This window comes from Grampus griseus (genome assembly GCF_964374135.1).
Source record: "Grampus griseus genome assembly, chromosome: 19".
Taxonomy (NCBI): Eukaryota; Metazoa; Chordata; class Mammalia; order Artiodactyla; family Delphinidae; genus Grampus; species Grampus griseus.
In genome coordinates this window covers 42,858,382-42,882,567 of record NC_139013.1, presented here as the reverse complement: position 1 = coordinate 42,882,567, position 24,186 = coordinate 42,858,382, and positions in this window count along the sequence as shown.

The following is a 24,186-nucleotide window of genomic DNA, read 5'->3' as shown; positions in this document are numbered from 1 at the left end:
AAATGAGTGATGTGTTCATTTTTATTTATTTTTCTGGAAGCGAGGCGGGAAAAGAAAATGAATTTTAGGGCTTAGGAAAACAAGCTACTAATAGTACTAAGTAGAGCAGGGCAGTGGTGCAGACAGTGTGGGGATGTAGCCGGCAGGGCATGGGCGAGTCCCGGCCCTACCCCTGGCTGTAAACTGCGAGTTTTAAACTGGAGCACCTGGCAGGGCAAAGCCAGGATGGGGCGAGGAAGTCGGGTGGTTGTGAGGCCATGTGTAGACACATACGCACACACAGACTCACACGCCCACACAAGCTAGGCACTCAAGAGCATTTTTAAGGTCCTGGCAGGCAAACGCGCTGCCGATACTCCTTTTACGCGGGGCCTGCATGCTTCTCTAGCATCATCCTTTCTGGACACTCTGGCACGGTTTAGCTATTCCCTGACTGGAAGGGTTTTTTCCTGCAGGTTCTGCTAGCTAATTTCTACTCACCCTTTAGAGATCAGAGCAAATGGTATTTCCTTCAGGAAGCCTTCTCCAAAAACCTCTACCCTGCCTCCAGTCCAGGTGCTGGAGCTCTAAGCCTGCCCTTTCTGGCAGTCACGTGGCTGTAATTAAGGCACTAATTGCATAGCGGGTTGTTTAAGGGCTCTCCCCTCCCTTAGATCTAAGAACGTGTTGGTCTCATTAACCATTTTGCACATGCCTGCCTGGTAGGCAGTAGTTGTTCAATAAATGCCCATGTTGGATGAGGGCTGATGGGTTGGCCCAGCCTGTGAATGGTCCCCTGTGTCACTGGCAGGTCCCAAGTTAAGCAGCAACAAGCAGATGTGGAACCAGATCACGGTTTGCAACACTAAGTACCATGCCCCTCCCAAGTAATTTCTGCTCTTTCCTGCTGGGAAGACTTCATGGGAGAGTTCAAAATCCTGAAAACCAGCTTCGGAGATGCTTCTCATCTGCCCTGAGTGAAAAGAAAATAAAGGACCCCCACCCCCACCCCTCCTGCCTCTACCTGCCCCCGCTCCTGGCATTAGAATCCCAAAGCTGCCATTCCCCATCATGGCTACCGCTGCAGTAATGGGCACTGCTACTTGATGGCAAAGTTCTAGCTGGGCTAATTAAGCATACTGAGCTAATAACCTTCCATTTTGGGACCGGTATTATTCATAATTTAATGTATTGCTGCTGAAACATTAACCTTTCGACAACTGGCATGCTGCCCACAGCAGCCCAAGTGCTGACCATCTTTCAGTAAAATGAGTATTATTGTTAAAACAGGTATAAATCATTCATGCCTGCCGCTTTTGTGTCAGACCCTACGTGAAAATAAGCAGTAAGCTGGGTAATTTATTTACCTTTTGGTGATTATTTTTTATGATTTTATGATCATATTCAATGATTCATAAACATTGGCCCAGTGCCATTTTGTAATCATTTCACATTTTAAATATTGTGTGGCTGTTCTGCTTTTCATCTTTAAAAATTTCAGGATTCATACCAGGCAACTTAATCCAGACACAAATGCAATTTCATTTGAAAGAAATAGGGTGGGGAGGGGGGAGAGGAAAGAGTCCCAGCCCCATTCATTTGAACAAAACCATTTTCAACAGAGCTGATTGGAGCTTGCCCTTGCTACAGCGTTGCACTTACTGTAGCAAACTTTCTTTGAAGTTTAACACGCAGAGGGTGCCTTGAAATCTGGATAAAAGCACAGGAAAACAGTTAACAAGCTTCTGGTTGGAAAGATGATGGGAAGGACCTCAAGGGTGGAGGGAAGCCTGGAAACTCTGGCCTCCGGCCAAGAAGGTTGGAAGCCACAAGCCTGCCTGCCAGCACCTGGTTGGAGAATGCGATTACATCCCCCGGGAGCTGGAAACTTTACTGCCCGCCCACTCCCGCTGCCCGTGCTGTGTTTGGGCTCCCGGAACGGTTCCAGAAATTAGCCTTTTCTCCTTCTGGCAACAAGTAGGAACTGGAGGCTGAGAGGCAGGCAGGTCTTTCATGGCCCGAGAGCTCAGGAGACCTCCCCACCTTCCACAGGCCGTCTCCCGGGAGCCCTCTGTGGTTCTTCAACCAGTGAAAACACAGAATTCCCAGCATGTAGGAGCTGAAGCCGATGTTCTGATGGTGGGAAGGAAGCGGGGCCAGGAGCAGGCAGAGAGTGTGACATTGTGTTAGCACTGTTCCTCCAGGACGTCCAGGAGTAAGCTGGCTTCTGGAGCCGCATCTCACGCCAGGCGTGTTGGCACAGAGGAGCGTGCAGCCAGACGCCGTCGCCCCAAGCGTGGGAGATGAGGTCTGGAAAGGCGGCCACGGGTATGTGCTGTAAACAAATACCCACGTCCACCGGGAAGCCCAGGCAAGAGCAAGATAAGAGAAGTGCTTCTTTCTGGGACAGTTTGAACCGTGTAGCTCTGAGGTGGCTGCGTACTGTGTTTTCTTCCTTTAGTCTGCTTAATTTCCCGTGTACAGCTTTCATGGTTTTTTTTTTTTTTTAAATTGACTGTCTGGTTTTAGATTTTACCTGTAGATATATATACCTATATCTCCACAATAAAAAAGTAAATAATTATATATTAATTAAATACTTCTTAAAAATGCTGCTAGCTATCCTAATGTCAGGAGGTTGTAAGCATTAGAACCATAGCAGACCCCGTGACCATCTGAAGCGGGGCTTATTGCTTCCCTCTGTCTGTACTTAGAAGTTGAGAACACAACCCTCAACCTCCTGACGTCAGGAAAGCAGCTTTTTAATAATATCTATTAATTAAATAATTATATATATAATTATTTAATTTCTGATTGTGGTAAAATATATATAGCATAAAATTTGCCACTGTATGTGTTTTTAGTGCACAATCCAGTGGTGGGAATCACTGGATTACATTCAAAATGGTGCACGTCTCTCACCAGTAACTATTTCCAAAATTTCTCATCTCCCCCAAAAGAGACTCTGTACCCATTAAGCATCAACTCCCCACTCCCTCCTGCCCTTAGCCCTTGGAAACCTCGAATCTACTTTCTGTCTCTGTGGAGTTGCTTATTCTGGATATTTCCTATAGATAGAATCACACAATATTTGTCCTTTTGTGTCTGGTTTATTTCACTGAGCATAATGCTTCCAAGGTTCACCTATGTTGTGGAATGTATGGGAACTTCATTCCTTTTTATGGCTGAATAATATTCCCCTGTATGGATATACCACATTTTGTTTATCCATTCATCTGTTCATGGCCATTTGGGTTGTTTCTAGCTTTTGTCTATGAGCATTGTTTCTGGCTTTTGGCTGTGAATTGGTCTATAACAAACTGAGTCCCTAGTATACAGGGACTGATATATTTTTTCATTAAAGGTCATTGCCCATTATACACACTGATCTACTTTCATCTTGAATGCTCTGCTTGTTAGCTTGGCAGAGCTGGCCTGGACACACATGGCAAAGCCATTCATGCCTGGTAATTACTCTCCAGCCATCCTGTCAGCACTGCCACCTAAGAGCACTTCTTGTAGTCACCTTCTGGCGTCACTGAGGCTGGTGCCAGTTGTGAATTCTGCACCAGTAGGTTCCAGTCTCTATATTGGACTTGATAAAACACACTGCTTCTCAAGTATGATGAAGAACAAATTAAGAAACAGAATAATCTGGCATGAGTGAAATTCCCTTTCAATCATGTCAGCCAGAGCGATGTTGTCATGAAATTTGATGTTATGGATTTACTTCCTAATATAAAGTCTAAGAGGGAAAACAGCATAAGAGCTGAAATGTGAATTGGACATGTCTACAGAGTGTGAATTGGATTCAACACAAAATATTGTGAATGGTTAATAGGGTCAGTCTAAGTATACTTGCTGAAATAATCTCTTGGATATGCAAATATTCTGAGAACTACACTGTCAAATATCTATTGTATCCTCTTACCTATGTGTTCACAGAACTGCTACATGTTATAACAAATGAAAAATGTGAATTTAAAAAATAATGTCACCCTAAAATAATACTTTACTTTGAATAGTAATTTTTGTTGTCAGCGTTTTTTTTTTAACTTTTGTCACACACCAGCCAACCAGGTTCTTAAAACAGCCTTATTTGGAAATAATAAGAGGTGAACTTTGTGCATCCTGTTCCCAGCAGATACAGAAGTGGGGTTGGGGGTAGGCAGGGAGTGGGAACAGGTCACATGCTCAACTTGATCTGGGTCCCTCAGTCTGCTGTTAGCATCTGCCATGCCTTGGTATTATCGCAATGGACCTTTTCCTTCTACTATCTGGGGTCCCTTCAGTGGAATACCTTTTCCTGGGAACACTGTCTTGAGGACTTGAGATGTTAGCTACATGTTCACCATCTCACTATAATAATCAGCCCATTACACCTGAGGATGGGGGCAAGGAGAATTAGGACAAAGGACACTTGGAGAGAAGCCTTTGGTTTCACTGTTGGTAATTTCCAGGATTTCACCATCAAACTGCTCACTAAAACCCTTAGCGAGTCACCAAACTGTGAGCTTCATTTAGTTTCTTTCCCTCTCCTTTTCCTAATTTCTGCGAGTTGGGCTGGTGAGCAGGAAGAAAAAATTAAAAAATGGTCAGCAGATGGATGGCCCTCACCCCCACCCCCCACTCATGTCCTACAGAAGTTCCCTCCCCCCTCCCCTCTTCTCCCTCCCCCACCAGTTTGCAGACACTTACTCATCCATGTTTCCCCAGCACTTTGAACTTCCCTCTGTGATAGCACTTCTCATGTTGCATGACAGTTCATTTGTTTTTGTATATGAACTCCTCAGGGTGGGGATTAGGTCTCATAACTCTTTCTGTCCCAATCACAGTGCTTGGAAAATTCTAAGAGCTTGATGAACATTTTCTGGGTTTGATGAAATAACAACTTTTGTTTACAGAGTTTTTTTTTTTTTTTTTTAACATAAGATCATCTTCCTGGATCTGAGGACCAAACTAGGGTTGTTCTGGTGGATACTGTGAGAAAGACATAGAAACCAAGACCAGGAGTTTAGTGATTTGGCTAAAGTCCCGAGGTAACTGGGGGGTCTCCTGATGCCTCTTGTCAAACCCCTTGTCTCATGGCTTCTCATGGAATATTTGGTGATGTGAACTCAAAGGAAGAAATGGCCAAGTCTCTTTGGGACAAAGTCAATTGATAGGGGAGATTATGAAAGACATCTGTCTCCACCTGGAGCATTAGGTGGGTCTCCAGAGGACAGCCACTGAAACTATTTCCAAAATAATGGGGCAAAATGATGTGTTTAGTTTCCACACCTTGGAATTAGGTACTACCTATGGATTTAAATGTGACCATTCGGGCAAATCTCTCAATGAAGTGCTGAGGACATTTTCTTTTTGAGGGACTCTGGAAAAATGCTCACCAATTAAGGCAGGCTGACTTACAGTTCATAGACTTAGCTATATAGACAATGTAATATTACTCAGCCATAAAAAGGAACAAAATTGGGTCATTTGTAGAGTTGTGGATGGACCTAGAGTCTGTCATACAGAGTGAAGTAAACCAGAAAGAGAAAAACAAATATCATATATTAATGCATATATGTAGAATCTAGAAAAATGGTACAGATGAACCTATTTGCAGGGCAGGAATAGAGATGTAGATGGAGAAGACGGACATGTGGACACAGGAGGGGGGAAGGGGAGGGTGGGACAAACTGGAAGATTAGAATGGACGTATATACACTACCATGTGTAAAATAGACAGCTAGCGGGAACATGCTATAAAGCACAGGAAGCGCAGCCCGGTGCTCTGTGACGACCTAGATGGGTGGGATCGGGGCAGGGGGAGGGAGGTCCAAGAGGGAGGGCATATAGGTATACATATAGCTGATTCACTGCATGTACAGCAGAAACTAACACAACATTGTAAAGCAATTATACTCCAATTAAAAAAAAAATTAATGGGAACAAACAGAGCATCCAGAGAACAACTGCTTCTGGGCTGCAGCTGACTTGAGGTGTTGACCTGCTCTGCACTCTCTCCACCTGGCTAAGTCCCAGTCAACTTTCAACACATAGCTCAAGTCTCACTGACTTCAGGGAGCCTCCCTTGGCCATCCCTTCAATCCTGCCCTCTGCCCCCCAGTGTGCTTCCACAGTGTTTCACGTTCATTTCCATCATTACACTGTGGAGTTTGTCCCTCACTCGACTGTGTGCTCCCTGAAGGCAGCGGCCTGTCCAATATGTCTGTCACTGGGCCATTCTGAGAGCACATGAGATGATGTAAGTGTCCTGCAGAGGGACCGTGACCACCAGATATCAGCTTACAATACCCAGCCATTCATTGTGCTTGGTGACATAAATTCTTCCATAAATATATGGTCGGCTACTGCTTTTTTTTTTAACAATTTCTGTCTGCTAATTATACAAAACAAAACAAAAAACAAACAAAAACACTTCCCTGGTCTTCTAGGTCAAAATTTGTTCTCGTGGCCTTCAAGACCTTTAAGATTGAGATTTCTGGGGCTTCCCTGGTGGCGCAGTGGTTGAGGGTCCGCCTGCCGATGCAGGGGACGCGGGTTCGTGCCCCGGTCTGGGAAGATCCCACATGCCGCGGAGCGGCTGGGCCCATGAGCCATAGCCGCTGAGCCTGTGCGTCTGGAACCTGTGCTCCGCAACGGGAGAGGCCACAGCAGTGAGAGGCCCACGTACCGCAAAAAAAATAATAATAATTGAGATTTCTTTGGATTCAGTCTACCCGCTGACTCCTCATCTCTCTCACTTCACCATGTACATGCTGACCTACCATCTCCAACCTCTGTGCTTTTGCACACACAGTCCCCTCTGCCTAGAACACCAGCCCCAGAACCAGGAGAATCCCCTCCATCATCCAAAACCCAGATCACATGGCCCTCTGAAGTCTCCCCAGACCCCTTTCCCCAGGTCATGTTAGGCTCTTCTCCTCTTGGTTCCCTGGGCTTCTGCTACTGCCTGACCTTTCTCATAATGCTCTGATTATTTGTTTCCTTTAATTAGAGTGCAAGCTCTCTAAGGCCAAGGATCTTGTTTTTTTTCCCGCACCCAGTGCTAGGGGCTAGGTGGCTGGATGAATTTTTTTTTAATTAATTAATTTATTATTTTAAAAAAATTATTTATTTATTTATTATTTATTTTTGGCTGCGTTGGGTATTCGTTGCTGTGCACAGGCTTTCTCCAGTTGCGGTGAGCGGGGGTTACTCTTTGTTGCGGTGCGCGGGCTTCTCATTGCGGTGGCTTCTCTTGCTGCAGAGCACAGGCTCTAGGCGTGTAGGGTTCAGTAGTTGTGGCATGTGGGCTTCAGTAGTTGTGGCTTGCAGGCTCTAGAGCGCAGGCTCAGTAGTTGTGGCGCACGTGCTTAGCTGCTCCGCGGCACGTGGGATCTTCCCAGACCAGGGCTCGAACCCGTGTCCCCTGCATTGGCAGGCGTGTTCTTAACCGCTGCGGAACCAGGGAAGCCCTGGATGAATGTTTGTGAAAGAAGAATCTGTATAATTTTCCGTTTAATGAAGTTGAAGTTCTTTACCAGCTCTGAGAAGACTTTAAATGTACACTGGTTTTTGTATGGTGTCAGCTTTTGGTTTCCAGGACTTTTGTTCTAACAAAAGGAGAATGAGAACCCAGGAATAAGCAAGTTGCAAATGTACAAACTTTCCTTCCATAAAAGTTTGAGCACTGAGACAGCTGCCATCCTGCTGTCCAATTTCACCCTGTTTATTGTAGTCTTGGGCCTAATCAAGATGGCCGATGTGACATTTGCAACTAGTTTTACGCAAGATGCAAAATCTTGTGCAACAATAACCAGAAAAACTGTTGCAATTCTATGCAAATTGGAAAAAACTGGGGGTTGATTTGGCCTTTGCAGATGTGACTTCATTTCTTTGTCTCCATCATTCATCACAGAGGCCCTGCTTTGGAAACTTTAAGTAATTAAAACATCTATCAACCATCCATCGACAGCGATGGCGATGTGCCTGTGCGTAGTCAGTCGGTTCCGTTCCAAGGGTGTTCTCATGTGATAATTATGTAACAACACACTTTGTCACTATGTGGGTAATGAGAAATGGTCATGACACTGTTATCTTATCAGGCATTATTAAGTTTTGCTAATGGATGAGACTTTCTATCTCACTTTAGTTCTATCTAACTTTCTATCTCACTGATTGGCCAGTAGAGTCACTTGCAACACCAAAAAGCAAGTGTTTAAATATATATTTTTAAATTAATTACTACTTAGTTTTATTTATTTATATCCAGCCTTACAAAGAAAGAAAAAGGATTTAAGGAAGCTTCGAAGACACAGAGAGGTCCATGTTACAAGCGGGTGTCTAAATGGAAGTCCTTTAGGCAACCAACAGACGCTGTCACGACTACATACTATGAGATATCACTTTACTGACACATTTGTCTTTCCTGACTCACCCAGCAAGGGTGATAATTCCTGCCTCTGTACCAGCCCTGTGCCCTGAATAAACCTATCCTGTAGTGTAGCTCCTATCATATTGCAAGTCTTTATACCCATGTCTGTGAGCATCTTGGGGGCAGGACTCTGGCTTATTTACTTTTGTACCTCATGTACCTAGTACGGCTCTTCAATTAAGCAAGATGATGATGACGATGATGTGTATTATTGGGTAGACTCAGTTTTAGATGTGCCCTTTCCCCCCAGATTCCCTTTTCAGCCCATCCCTGAGCACACCCACCAGTACCTCTCTGGCTGTCCCTCCTACTTCCCCATCAGGCCCTGTTCGCAAGGGGCACAGTCCTGCAGTGAGTCTAGTCATCTCTGCTGTGGTTATAACAGGGTTAAAGTTGAGGTTTCTAATCGCTCCCATGAGGTCTTATTACCTGTTGATTAGGTCCTTTTGGGATCAGCATCAAACTGACAACAATAATAAACACTCCCTTCTTGGAACTCAGTAATGACCCTGCCTGCCCCACAGGCCTGGTGGCTGTGGGGAGGGGCACTGTGTGGGCCTGGAAGTGGCAGGCCATGCTAGGGGGCATTTCCTGGAGATTTGGTGGTGCAGGCGCAGAGGTGCAGCTAACAAGCTGACGGGCACCAGCTTGAGATTTTTGCCTGGCTGGAGGCGCCTCTGTTGTTATAGCACAAGGTGCTCAGAGGACCCTCCACAGCCAGCCCAAGGACTTGAGTGATGGAGCTGGGTGGTTTTTCCACAGGACTTGAGGAATTTCTGGAGAATGGCCCTGTAACTGTTTCATGTGTATTTCATGTGTAAACTTTTTTCTATGTGCATATAAATGTGAATGAGTGTGTGTGTGTGTGTGTGTGTGTGTGTGTAGTTTTAGTGTTCTTATTATAAAAATGCAATCATACTAAACATTTTGTTTGGCAAATTGCTTTTTTGTTCACCCAACCATCTCTCTTGGACACCTTTCCCTATCAGTGCTTAAAGTTTTGCCTCAGATAATGTGACCTACAAGGGCTTAATTTCCAAAACACACAAACAGCTCGTACAATGCAATAACAACAACAACAAAAAACTCAATCAAAAAATGAGCAGAAGGGCTTCCCTGGTGGTGCAGTGGTTGAGAGTCCGCCTGCCGATGCAGGGGACGTGGGTTCGTGCCCCGGTCCAGGAGGATCCCACGTGCCACAGAGTGGCTGGGCCTGTGAGCCATGGCCGCTGAGCCTGTGTGTCTGGAGCCTGTGCTCCGCAACGAGAGAGGCCACAACAGTGAGAGGCCCGCGTACCGCAAAAAAAAAAAAAAAAAAGAGCAGAAGACCTAAATAGACACTTCTCCAAAGAAGACATACAGATGGCCAACAGGCACGTGAAAAAATGCTGAATATCGCTAATTATTAGAGAAATGCAAATCAAAACTACAATGAGGTACCCCCTCACACCGGTCAGAATGGCCATCATTAAAGGTCTACAAATAACAAATGCTGGAGAGGGTGTGGAGAAAAGGAAACCCTCCTACACTGTTGGTGGGAATGTAAATTGGTGCCGCCACTATGGAGGTTCCTCAAAAAACTAAAAACAGAGTTGTCATATGATCCTGCAATCCCACAACTGGGCATGTATCTGGAGAAAACTGTAATTCGAAAAGATACAGCACCCCAATGTTCATTGCAGCATTATTTACAATAGCCAAGACATGGAAGCGACCTAAATGTCCATCAGCAGATGAATGGATAAAGAAGATGTGGAATACATACACAATGGAATACTACTCAGCCATAAAAAGGAATGAAATAATGCCACTTACAGCAACATGGGTGGACCTAGAGATTATCATACTAAGTGAAGTAAGTCAGAAAGAGAAAGACAAATATCATATGATATCACTTTGTGTAGAATCTAAAATATGACACAAATGAACTTATCTACAAAACAGAAACAGACTCGTAGACATAGAGAACAGACTTGTGGTTGTCAAGGGGGAGAGGGGGTGGGGGACGGATGGATTGGGAGTTTGGAATTAGTAGATGCAAACTATTATATATCAAATGGATACACAACAAAGTTCTACTGTATAGCACAGGGAACTATATTCAATATCCTATGATAAACCATAATGAAAAAGAATATGAAAAAGAACATATATATATGTATAACTGAATCACTTTGCTGTACAGTAGAAATTAACACAACATTGTAAATTCAACTATACTTCAATAAAATAAATTTTAAAAAAGCTTTGCCTTAATGTGATAAAGAACATTACAATAATCCAGAATAAGAACAAAGCAAAATACATTTAACCATTCTCTTGTTGTTGAACATTTCAACCATCTCCAATTTCTCGGTATTGCAAATAAAGCTACAATGGCATCCTTGTACATTTTCTCACGTACTTGTGCAAGTGTATATTGTGAATGGTTGTGTCTATTTGCCCACCTAACAGTAATGTCTAAGTGTGTCCTTTCTGTGGCTCCTGGTTAGTATAATTTTACTTATTTGTGACAACTTAATTGTAATAAAATATATCTCAGTGATATTTTAATTTGATTTTCCCTGACATTGCATTTATTATGGAACTAAAAATATGCAATTCAAACCTAAAGAAAAATTATAAGAATAATCCAAAGAATTTCCATGTACCCTTTATACAAGTTCACCAGTTCTTTACATTTTGTCCCATTTGTTTTAGTATTTTTTTTCTCTTTCTATATCTGTGCTATCCAATATGGTAGCCACTAGCCACACATAGCTATTTATACTTAAATTGAATTAAATTAATAATTCAGCTCTTCAGTTGCATTAGCTATATTTCAAGTGCTTGGTGGTCATGTGAAGCTCTTGGCTTCCGTATTGTCAGAGCAGGAATAGAACATTTCCATCATCATGGAAAGCTTCACTGGAAAGCTCTGAGTTATATGAATGCATACTTTTGAGCCATTTAAGAGTCAGTTGGAGAAATCATGTATATTTACCCCTAAACACTTCAATGTGTACTTCCTAAGAACACAAACATTCTTTTACACAACCACAGTACAATGATCTAAATCAGAAAATTTAACATCAGTATGACATTAATCCACTGACCCCATTTGAATTGCATCAAATGTCCCAATTTTTTTCTTTATGGCCATTGTTTCTTCTGGTCCAGGATCAAATCCAGGATCAGACTTCGCCTTTAGTTGTCATGTCTCTTTATGTCATTGCATTTTAAGAATTAAGTATTTAAGTATTCAGTCCACACTATGAAATCCTCTGGGGTATGTAGCAGGTCCCATTTATATTTCCGTGCCCAGCATTTAGAGCAGGGCCTAGAACGAAATCAATGATTGGAACAATGAACGAATGAGTGAATTTCTGTGCCACCTCTTATTTCATTCTAATTCTAATCATTCTAATCATCATACCTCCTCATTCCCTGAAATCAAAACAGAGGAGGGCAACAGATGATTATTTTGGAAACATATTTTCAAGAAGACACCTAAGAAAAGGTATTAATGTAGGGCTGTAGACTGGCACCACCATCTTTGGAAGACATTGTGGCAATCAATATTTAGAAGAAGACGTCTTCTTTGCCCTAGCAATTTCACTTCTTAGGACCTACACCAGAGAAATCCACGCATATGTGCACAACAAAACAAGCGTAAGGATGTTCACTGCAGTGTTGTTTGTAATAGGAAAAAAAGAAATCGCCTAAAGTCAATCAGTAGGGGAATGGTTAAAAAATGTATGTGGTTATATCCATGTCAATTCATGTAAATGTTTAAGAAATAGTTGTAACTGTTAACATAGTAGTAAAACACCTACTATGTAACAGGTAATGTTAGAGATTTAAGGGACAAAGAAATGAAGACAGCATCTCTTATTGAGCCTACATTTTAGTAGAAGGATTATGGAACGCACAGCAGCAGGTAGAAAAAATGAGATGGGGCTCTGCATAATGACAACAAAAGATCTCCAGAGCATTTTAAATAGTAAAGAAACAAACAGGCAAGTTGCAAAATAATAACAGTCAGGATATCTTTTATGTTTAAAATCACAAAATAAATCTAGACATTTCTGTATGTACACATATGCATGTGAATGAAAGGTTTTCCTTTTGGTCTGAACGGACACATGCCAAGCTGTTATTACCTCTGGGACTGAGTTTTGTTTTATCCTATCTTCCTTGATTTTGTCTTTTCTATGAGAATGCTTTCATGCATTGCTAGTGAAATTAAAAATAAATAAATAAGCACACTAATGGGAAGTCTAATCATCATGCCAGCTAAGGGAAAACAGCCACTATCTAAGCATTAAAGAATCGAATGCAGTTACTACAGCATAACCAGAATAAAAATTGACCTGTAGACTCTTGCCATTCATAGGAAACAGCACCAACCAGTACATGAAATGCTTTGCTCTCAGCACTTCAAGTACCAAGCTTTATTATTTATCCTAAGTCTTAGCAGTTTCAATATTCTCTAGGAGGAAAGGAGGAAATTAATATTCACTGTATACTTAACACCTTCCAAACACTCGTCCTATTTACTATTTCATTCTGTGCCGGGAACTTCAGAAAGTATTACTATCCCTCCATTTTAAAGATGGAAAAACCAAGGCTCAGAAGGTTTAACATGTTTGTGCAAAGTCTTGAATACACCAGCTAGCAGGTGATGGAGGCTAATTCAGATTCAGTCCTTCCCAACCCCCGAAGCTCACTGACTCTGCCTTTCAAGAATCCCTTAAGGATGGCTGGAGAGCGGGTTTGCAGCTTCAGGATCTCAGTGTCTGTCCTGGGTGTCTGTCTCCTTGTCCTTTTCCTCGATTTTTAGGGATGCTCTAGAACAAGCTTTGAGTAATGCCCTGGGCATGTTTGACACACTTCTCTCCAGAGTACCCCCATTTTTCTCGGTTCCCATTTGCCCATGGTATCCCATCTCAAGAGAGAGAAATAAGGAACAGTGTCAATGAAGAAGAGAGGATGAGATAGTCAGAGAAAGAGAGGCAGGAGACCACAGAGGAGTCGATAAATAGAAGACAGAGAAAATGAGCCGGGGAGGGGAGGGGTTGGACCTGTGATACAACCAACTATGGGAATCTTGGTCTCATGAATTACAAGGATGACAACAAAGCCACGCAGGAAGGATTAAAAAATAATAAACACTTTTACTTGCGGCTTCCCTGGTGGCGCAGTGGTTGAGAGTCCGCCTGCCGATGCAGTGGACGCGGGTTTGTGCCCCGGTCTGGGAGGATCCCACAGGCCGCGGAGCGGCTGGGCCCGTGAGCCATGGCCGCTGAGCCTGCGCGTCCGGAGCCTGTGCTCCGCAACGGGAGAGGCCACAGCAGTGAGAGGTCCGCGTACCGCAAAAAAAAAAAAAAAAAATATAATAATAATAATAAATACTTTTCCTAATAGGATGGGAAGGGGGAGGTTAGTGAAGGGTGGAGAGGAGAGAAGCGCCCCAGACACCACCCACTTTCCTTCTGCCTTGAGGGGAGCTGGTGGAGGGTCCCCAGATGCTGCCCTGGGGCCTGGCTGACCAGGAGGGAAGTCTGCAGCCCCTCTGGATTCGGGCGTGGCAGGTCCCCTCCACACCCTGGGAACATGCTCCACACTTGAGGCCCAGACACCCGCAGAAGACCTGCACCTTTTATGTTACTGTCTTAGGGATTTTCAAAGTTTGCCCTTGGCCTGAAAGTCTCTGGGCATCCATGCAAAATGATAAAACAAATTAAACAGTGCAGCAGCAAACCATGGGAGAAAGGGTACGGGGAGAAGAGAGAGAGACAGAGACACACAGAGGGAGAAAGAAAAGCAGTTAGGACAAGAGACAAACTGGAAGGAAGACAACGGGAGAAAAGAGGAAAGATGACAGGAAAAAGAGATGATAAGAAACAAGGAGAGAGGGAGAGAAGCTGGCAGACAGAAGGGAAGGGGAGGGAAGGGAGGAAGGAAGGTGTTTTATATTCCTAGGAAGGAATGTATAATAATATATAAGAATAATATACAAGAATATAAGAATAATATAAGACTGTTCCCCATATCCTGAAGGTCAGTAAATCTGGCTGGGAAATAAAGAACAAGTTCTAGTTGAGGGTTAGCAAAAGCCCTGAGGAAGTACGAGAACTTCTGCCAGCTTCCACAGAGCTGCCTCCCAGAAATTAAAAATCCAGGGCCAGTCATTGTGCACATGGCCCACGTCTATCCATGCTCATGTCCACATTACAGCCTAGAGAATGAGGCTTCAGCCAAGGTGTTGCTTTAATGTGAGTAATTACAATTAAGCAAGAACTCGCGTGGGATATTACCACATACATCTACTACGTGAACTACGGGGGTGAGGTAAGGAGGCAAGTGCCACAAATACACAGGAAGGAATGTTCCAGAAGAGATAACAGGCAGTGGAATCAAACATGGATGGGAGGTCTTGATTCCTACAGATGGGCTCCATACACAGAAGCAGGGAGGCCAGAGGGCTCCCAGGAGATGAGACTGGCACATGGCGAAAATGCTGACCCACCTCACCCTAGGCTCTCCTGGCACATCCTGTTAAACCGTCTCTAAGAAAGGGAGACTCACATGCTTTGTGAAATTGTATGTGGTAGCAGTCTAAGGGCTAGAAGAAATGATAAGAATCTCTCCATCCAAGGCTATTACTTTTATTTGCTTCAAAGCAGAGGCTAAAATGAAGGGGGAGGCCTTTAGACTAGGCCTCAACTAAGGTAGTGCTTTCAAACTCTGGGTGTGACCCATTCGCGGGCTGTACAATCAACTTGGTGTTTTGTGACCAGCTTTTCTTTTCTTCCTTTCTAATAGAACAGAAAATATCGGCAAGCACCTCGTGTAGTGAGGGTACATACTGTTGCATGAAACTTTTGACCTGGCTATATATGCATACATATTAATACACATACATGCATAATTGCATACTGGGTTGTGAAGTACAGTTCATTTCTTATCATGAGTTGTGGCCTAAAAGTTTTTGTTTTGTTTTGGCCACGCCACACGGCTTGTACGATCTTAGTTCCACTACCAGGGACTGAACCTGTGCCCTTGGCAGTGAAAGCGTGGAGTCCTAACCACGGGACTGCCAGGGAATTCCCTATGGCCTAAAAGTTTGAAAGCCAGTAGTCTAGATGTATCAATGAAGCATAGAGGTTTTCGGCTAGAAAATAGAAATTTCCAGGTTTGAAATGCATGATCAAACAGAACCTCTGGCTGTGGTTGCTGTCCAATGGAGTTGACCAGAAGCAAAGGATGGAAAGCCCATTAACTTTTCTTGAGGTGTGTCTGTCACAGAAACTCCATGAATGGAGGACAGTAGTTTGCAATTGCTCAAATCTTAGGAAAACTTTAGGATAATTCCTAGTGCCCAAACTTGCACCAAGCGGTTGTGAACTGCTAAAGCAGTATCATTCCCAGAGAGCACAGCCTTCCAGCTCCTTTCTCAGATATGCTCACAGAGGACAAACGGAAAGAGGCGATCCTCCTTGCTCTATGCTGGATACCAATAATTCTTTCCACTGCCAAGAGCCTTAGTTATTTCTGTTCTGTAGGATATGCTATGCTCTTTGCCCTGTTTTTCCAAACAGACTTTTTCTTGTACACATCCTGTTCTTTATCCGCTGTATTGGGGGTACTGGGGGTAGATAACTTATCATTTAACCACAGGTCACTGAACCACAGGAGCTACCTCTAGATTTCAAGGAAAGAGATTTCACAGGATGTAGTTATATGAACCTTTGGGTTCTTTCCATTTGAGTTGCATGAACTTTGATGTGTTTTATGGGCATTTGGGAAAGTGTTTCTGCGGAAGATGGGCATGAATGGGTGTTGAGTGGGCACCCAAAGGGGTGGACTGTAGTTGACATTTGTCAGTTGCTACCGGGCATCCGTGTCCTCCTCTCCCACCTTAACAGCATCTAGATTTTCCTCTGGATAACTGCACCCCCATGCAGCCTATGGACTTTGTGGGCTGTTCCAGCCGTGAGCTCTAATGACTTGAGTCAGTCAGCACCTTTCATTTCCCTGATTACAGTTGTTCCTTCAGGGGTGGACATAGTGTCCTGGGATGGTCCCATCAGGTGTATTTCAGGAATCCTACTTGGAATGATGGTATGAAACACTCTCTACCACTGACATAAATGAGGGAACATGGGGCTCCAAACTTGGCCGGCAGGCATCCTAAGACTCCAGGGGGAACAGGCTTTAGGACAAGGTCAACATTGTGGTTGACAGAGTGGAGGGGAAGAAGAGCTCTGGCCCTTCTTTATACTCTTGAGCACTTGAACCAACCAGCCACGTGGCCTGCCTTACCTCTGGACTGTTCCGGTGAGCCAGTAAGGCCCCCTCACTGAAGCATGCTTGAGTTGGCTTCCGCTGGGTGTAGGAAATACATACTTCCTCCACTCCATACTTCGTTTTGCCAAGCTCCATCATCTCAGATGTGGACTTGCTGAGCCTCTGTCCTAAGCTTCCAGGAGGGTGGTTTCCTTCACAGTAGGGTTTAGTGGCCTCAGCCAGGGCCTACACCTGAGACTCCTCTCTGTGCCCAGCTTCCCTCATATATTAAGTACATTCCTATGAAACACATGATCCTTGATTCTTTTGGAGCACTCAAGGCTCATTTGACTGTCTCTTGCCTCTTCCTCCACATTTAGCTCATTTCCCACCACTAGCCTTGCCCATTATGCCACAGTAATACTAAACGGCTCCGTCCAAACCCCATACAATTTTATATGCCTTTGCTGACACTGTTTTTTTTTTTTCCTGCCAAGAATGCCCAATCCTCTCCACTTTCTTTGCTTCTCATCTATTTATCCTTTTAGACCTGTGTTCTCCAGTATGGTAGCCGCAAGTCACACATAGCTACCGAGTTCTTGAAATGTGGCTAGTGGAAGTGAAAAACTGAATTTTTAATTTTATGCTATTTAAATTAATTTAAATTAAAAAAGAATATATGGAACAATATAAAATATGTTTCTATTAAACACACCTTTATTGCTTTGATAGGACTACATTTTACTTTAACTGTTGAGAAGTTGGTGTCCAAATTGAGATGTTCTGTAACTATAAAATACACACTGGATTTCAAAGACTTTGTACAATAAAAAGAATGTAGGGCTTCCCCGGTGGCACAGTGGTTGAGAGTCCGCCTGCCGATGCAGGGGACATGGGTTCGTGCCCTGGTCCGGGAAGATCCCACATGCCGCGAGTGGCTGGGCCCTTGAGCCATGGCCGCTGAGCCTGCGCGTCCGGAGCCTGTGCTCCGCAACGGGGGAGGTCACAACAGTGAGAGGCCCGCGTACCGCAGGAAAAAAAAAAAAAAGAAAAAAAAAGAAAAAGAATGTAAAATATCTCGTTAATAATTTTTATATTGATTAGGTAGTGAAATAGCAATATCTTGGATATATTGGTTTTAATAATATATGTTAAGATGATTTTCTCCTGTATATTTTCACTTTTTAAATGTGGTTACTGGAAAATTTTAAATTACATACATGGCTGGTAGTATACTTCTACTGGGACAGCACTGGACTAGACCCTACCAGGTTTCGTCTTCTTGAGAAACCCTTCCCTAGTCACCCAGGCTAGGTGCAGTGGCTTCCTGGCTTCTCATGACACCCTCTTACATAGTACTTATGTCATTAACCAATACGGTCTCTTCATGTGTCTGTCTCCCTCCCATCTATCCCCAGACTATAAGTTTCTCAAGGGCAGGGACCATGTATTATTTTCCAGGGCCTGCACAGTGCCTGGCACACAGCAGGTACTCAGTAAATACTTGTGAAATAAATTAATGAGTGGCTAACCACATCAAGTTCATGATATCACAGGTATTTCAAAGTGAACTTTCACGTACAACTACTTTCTAGATTGATATGCTATCTTAGGGCTTCCTGTAGGTCCCGTCTTTTGGCTGAGTCTCTTGGTTACTGTGTGCAGTGCCCAACCTGGGGGGCTGTACAGAGCAGCCCTAGAGGCTAACCTTTCAGCCTTTCCTAGAACCCTGATCCTGAGAGGGTACCAGATGGGTGCAGAGCAGGAATGGGCAGACAAGGATGAGCTCCAAGAGGAATGGAGGGAAAAAAAGAGGAAGTGAGGAATGCAGGAAGCAAGCCTTGTCCCTCTGCCTTCTGTGGCAAAGTGAGCTGAGCATTGCTGCCAAGCAAACAGTGGTGTCGAAGGCCGGGGAGGAGAAGCAGGGCTGGCTGTGGTATGCCACTGGGTGGAGTTAAAATTTATAACAAGGGAGAGGCAACTGAAGAAAAGAAAGATTCTTTTAAAAATTCTGCTGAAGCCTAATTAGAAAAAAATTCCATTCCCTCATGCTAAGTTTTAAGAGACTTCCCTTTCAGAATTATTTTCAGTCTGGTGGTAACAGGCAGGAAGAGTGTCAGATGTTCACCAAGCTATAAAGCGGATACTCCCCACCCCCTAAACACAGAACCTGCCCATATTGCTTTTCTGACTTGGGTTATGAGGATACAGGATATGAAGTTGTCAAGGCATAGATCTTTCCAGATAGGAATGTCCCTTGTGGTAGATTGAAAACAGAATGGCTGAAGTATTTTGCAGCTGTTCCCACCAAAGAAGTGGAGTAGATTTTGCCAGGCCTTGAATCTGGGTTATACCCATGGGACATTAGACAGCCTGATGCAACCAGAGGCTTGAAAAGTGCTTGAACACTGAGGCTTGCCCTCTTTTGCTCTTTTTGGAACCCAGCCACCATGTGAAGAAGTCTAGGCTAACCTGCTAGATACTGGGGACATGTAGCTGGTTACCCCTGTGGATACCCCCTATATGCTAGACATGTATGTGACACCACCAGGGACCACCAGGCCTCAGAAAATCCTCCAGCTGACTGCACCATACAAGCAAAACTGGGCAAATCCAGCAGAAGAACTTCCCAGCTGAGCCCAGCCCAAATTGCCACCCCCCAGAATGGTGGGCTACTAAATGATTGTTGTTTGAGGCCTCTAAGTTTTGGGGTGTTCTTTCATGTGGCAAAAGCAAACTAATATATTCTGACAAAGAGGTGTGGAAATCCATAGAGAAATAGCCACCTTACTTACACCTTATTATAACAGAGTGATTCAGAGTACGGGCTTTGGAGACAGGCAGATGTGGTTCCAACACTCGCATGATGTGCTCTCGGGCCTCTTTGGTAAAAATGACAGTACCTACTTCATAGGGTTGTAATGAGAACTGTGTCACCCAGCGTGGCACATTGGAATTAAGATAATTTGGGGATAGTTTATAGAGGAACAATTGTATTTACAAAGGTGTGGTCAGGGTTCAGGGACCCACAAGGGAGAGTGCAGTGCCCTGGGGCCATGTTATCACCGCAGGTGTGAAGAGACAAGGAGGTGACCAAGAGCTGGAGACACAGCAGGCAGGATCAAGAGGGCCACCTGGCAGCAGCCATGACCTTGAGTTGAGAGACGAAGCTGCTCCGCAGTGACACGTCTGAGAAGGAGCTGGAGGAATAAAAACTCTGACCCACGCTTTTTCCTCCTTATTTCCTGCCAGTGTTCCTTGTTGGCCAAATCCAGCTGGGAGCCACTGGACATACAGATCAGCCTCCTGTGGCAAAAAGTAAGGTGACGAAGGAGGGAGAGTAGATCTGGGGCGAATAATGTGCATCAAAGAACTGAGCATGTACCTGACACCCAGTAATTATGATGAATTATCATTCATCTATAAACAAGGTCTGTAAGAGGCAGAAAAGGAAATAAGTATCTTTTGCTAGGGTGACCTAGAGAATGTTCATGGACAAGATATGCTTTGGAGGGATTGGGAAAATAATAACAAAATGATAAGAGCAAATATTTATTTGGAATTTACTATGTGCAGGTACCATTCTTTACACCTTATGTATGTTAATTTATTTAATCTTCATAACTATCTTATGGGGTAAGTACTATTATTATCCCTATTACACAGGTGAGAAATTGAGGCAGAGAGAAGTTAGATAACCCAACTGAGGTCACACAGCTAATAAGTAAGGGAGCCAGGATTTGAACCCATTTCAAAGGCAGTGTGGGGCGTGACTATTTTTTTTTTTTTTTAGGCACAGAGCTAGAAAACTCTTATAGAGGAAGTAGGATGTTATCCAGATGGACTAGAGTGCGGGGTTTCTGCCAGAGGATAGCAAGAGACAGTCTGGAGAGAGCGAGGTAAGGACCAGACTACTGGAGACCAGAATGATAGGCTGAGGAATTTGCCTTTATTCTGATGAGCGATGGGAAGCCACTGAGGATTTCTGAGAAGAGAAAGGCAATCACAGCAGAGTGCAAGGAAGATAAATCTTTGTGCGGCATGAAATTAACAAAGCAGGGAACAACGGGAAGCCAGGCAACCAGCTAGAAGATACTGCAGTAGTCCAAGCACCAGGAGATGAGGGCTTGAATAAGATGACAACATCGAGATGAAGGGCAGGATGTTGGAACTGCACGCAAGGGAGGGCTCAGCAGAACGAGGGGACTGAGGAGCTGGGTGTGTCAAGTGGTGGGGGTGCTGGAGAAAGAGAAACAGGACAAGAGGTTTGGGACCCAGGTGAAAGGGTCATGATGGTATCAGATGGACCACTCAGCCACACTTAGTGTACAAGTTGAGAAAAAAGTGTACGTCATCCAGTCTTGCGTTTTTTCTAGTTATAACACAAATGCCATGAAGTTGTACCAACCCCTAATCAATTGCAAAATAACAACTGGTTTTGCAATATCAGCTCCTGGCAGATTCACTGGTGAGGCCGGAATAAGGATGGGGAGGAATTCAAGGACTGCCCCCTGTAGTGGTAAGAGACCAGGGTTGCAGGATATTGTGAGATTCGTTCTGGGGAAGCTGGAAGGATGCTTGGTTGCCCGGCGACAATGCTGTCCCCACGGCAGCCCTGGGTTTCCTGCAGTCCCAGATGTATCTTATTAAAAGGAAAGAGGTGGCATTTTCAATGTCCCAAGTCTTGGTAACTTGTTTATAAGTGGCACTTACAACATACAAGGGAATGGGGAAAGTGGGGAGAGGAAGAAAGTTCTCCTAGGGTCTCGAGCACATGAGGAGTTGATCTTGACTCTATGATTTCAGCTCGTCTAACAGACACGGCGTGCAGAGCCTCCTTGAAATCCACCTGAAATGAATTAGCCTAAAGTAAAAGTAGGTGTTTATCTCAAGTCTTTGCCTCGAATAGCTGACTACCTGTTGGAAGAAGGTTCTGATCGATGCAGACCAGAGCAGCCGTGCGTGAGCTGTTACACAGCGGTTAGTATTGATCAGAGCTAAAGGCTGCCGATAGGAATGTGGAGTGAACTGACAGGCAGAGAAGAGGGAAGGAGGAGGCAGTCTTCGCTGGTGGCAGCCGTACAGAGGAAAGCCGATAAAAAGTCAATTCCACTTAACTGAATGGCTGCTAACTAAATATTTTTGGGGCTACAGCCTTCCCAGGTAGCAGCTGGAGCATCTCTGTTCCAGAACTGAGATATCAAGCAAGAGCTGGGCATCGACAGGTGAGATCACAGGGCCCTGGTGATGGATGGGGGAAGAAGAGAGGCCCCCGAACAGAGGGATGGGTGGCCCTGGTCTTGACTGAGCTGACTGGGTGCACTGGAGGACAGCCATGGACCACGGAATGCTGCTGATGGGAAGGAAAGGGACAAGGGCCAGTCTGGGATTTGTGACACAGTCTCTGATTAATTAGTTCATTTAAAACCTTGATTCTTTTCTCTGCACTTAAGGAGTATTGAAACTAACTGCTGCAGAAAGAGAGAGTTGACCAAAGGCTGGTCCGTTCACAGAGAGAGGCAGAATGGTGCAATGCTGAGCTGCTAAGAGACCGGCTTTGGGAGATTCGGTGCTCACTGATAACTTGTTTTCTGAACTTGCACGTGCTCAGGATTGCGCTTCTCTTTCTTGAATTAGGTATGACTATGTAACTTGTTTGGGCCAATGAAATGTGTGTCCCTTCTGGGTGGACATTTAATTGCTAGTGAATAACTTTCCTGCTCTTCGCTTGCCACTGTGATCATAGGTGATTGTGTTCATATGGATAAGAGCAAACCCCCTGGAATGTTAAGCTAACACATGGATAGTTGTCCAAAACTGCACTGGATTTTGTGTGAGTGAGGAATGAACTTCGATTACGTCATGCTGCTGAACTTTTGGGCCTGTTTGTTACCCAGCATAACCAAACCCTTTCTGACTGGTACAGGGGGATTTTGGTTTTTAGAATCCTGTGTCTACCAGTTGCTAGTAGTTGTGTGATTTGGCCCATTGCTTAATCCACCCATATCTTGGACTATGTATATAAAGCATATAAAAATAGTAACAACAACAATAAAAATTATGATGTATTGAATGCTTACGAGGTATAAGCATGGCATAGGCTCTGCTTATATTAATTCGTGTAATTCTCAAAGCAGCCCTGCAGTAGGATCTATTATTATCCTCATTTTACAAATGTGGAACCCAAAGCTCAGAGAGGTTAAAAGACTTTCCCATGGTCACACAGCTTGTAAATGACAGGCTACAATTCAAGCCTAGGCAGATCACTCCACAACACTTTTTCTTAACCATTTTCCTACCTATCATTTTCCTGGACCTCAGCTTAGTCGCTTAATATATAACAGGTCTCCCAGTATAGGCTCGGGAATAAATTTACCAGTTGGCTCACACTCAAGCATTCTGTATGGGAGGAGAAGAGAAAAATGTGGCTAGTATTTCTTTCGCTCTCTCACTAGTCTACTAGTCTACATGTCTACACCATGCCTTCCCACAAGTCTCTGTGAGGTCTGAGCCTGTCTGGAATAACCTTCTCCATTTTTTCCCTCAATCTTGGGTTTTTCTAAGGCTCCAGATCAATTCCCTACTCATTCATGATACAAACAAAGAAACTCCTTATCAGTGGAAGAGACTGAATGGACTTCTGTCAAAGGATGCCATTCTGAGGAGTTTCTCATGTATAAAATGGGGGTAATAACCCCCATCTCACTGGGTTGTTATACCATTTTTTCATCTGTTTTTTAACATCATATTCTAGGTTCTAGACACTGTGTTATGTGATTTTATATGTGTGTGTTTGTACACACACACATAAAAGATCTATCTGTTTATCTATCTATCTACCTACCTATCTATTTATCTACTTACCTACCTACCTACTTAACGATCTATCTTTTAATCTTCACAGCAATCCTAGGAGATAGATAACATGTCCATTTTACAGATGAGAAAACTGAGGCTCAGAGAATTTAAATACTTTCCCAGAAGTAACTCAGCTAGAATGAAGGATGGGGAGCTAGTTCAAATTATAATCCCAAAGCCTGGTCTTTTTTCTGTTAAACTCTAGTACCTTTCTCCCTCTTGCGTAGTTAAAATAGAATAAGAAGTTAAGATTCTCTTAGAGTACAGGGCCTGGCACATAATAGCAACTCAAGAATTGGTAGCACGAATTACGGTTCATTCATAAACATTTATTTATTTATTTGTTATTTTACTTTCCTTTATTTTTTTGCTGTGTGGCTTGTGCAATCTTAGTTCCCTGACCAGGGATTGAACCCAGGCCATGGAAGTGAAAGCAATGAGTCCTAACCACTGGACAACCAGGGAACTCCACATAAACATTTATTGAGCAGCTTCTATGCACTAGGTAGTGTGCTCCAAGAAATTCCTAAAGGAATTTTTCAAGGAATTTGAAAACAAACATATAAGGAAATCATTTCTTGTCCCTACTGCCTTTCAAGACACTCTTGGGCTGCCCACAGCGCCAACTCCTTAGAAAGCACCCGAGGGGATCCCAG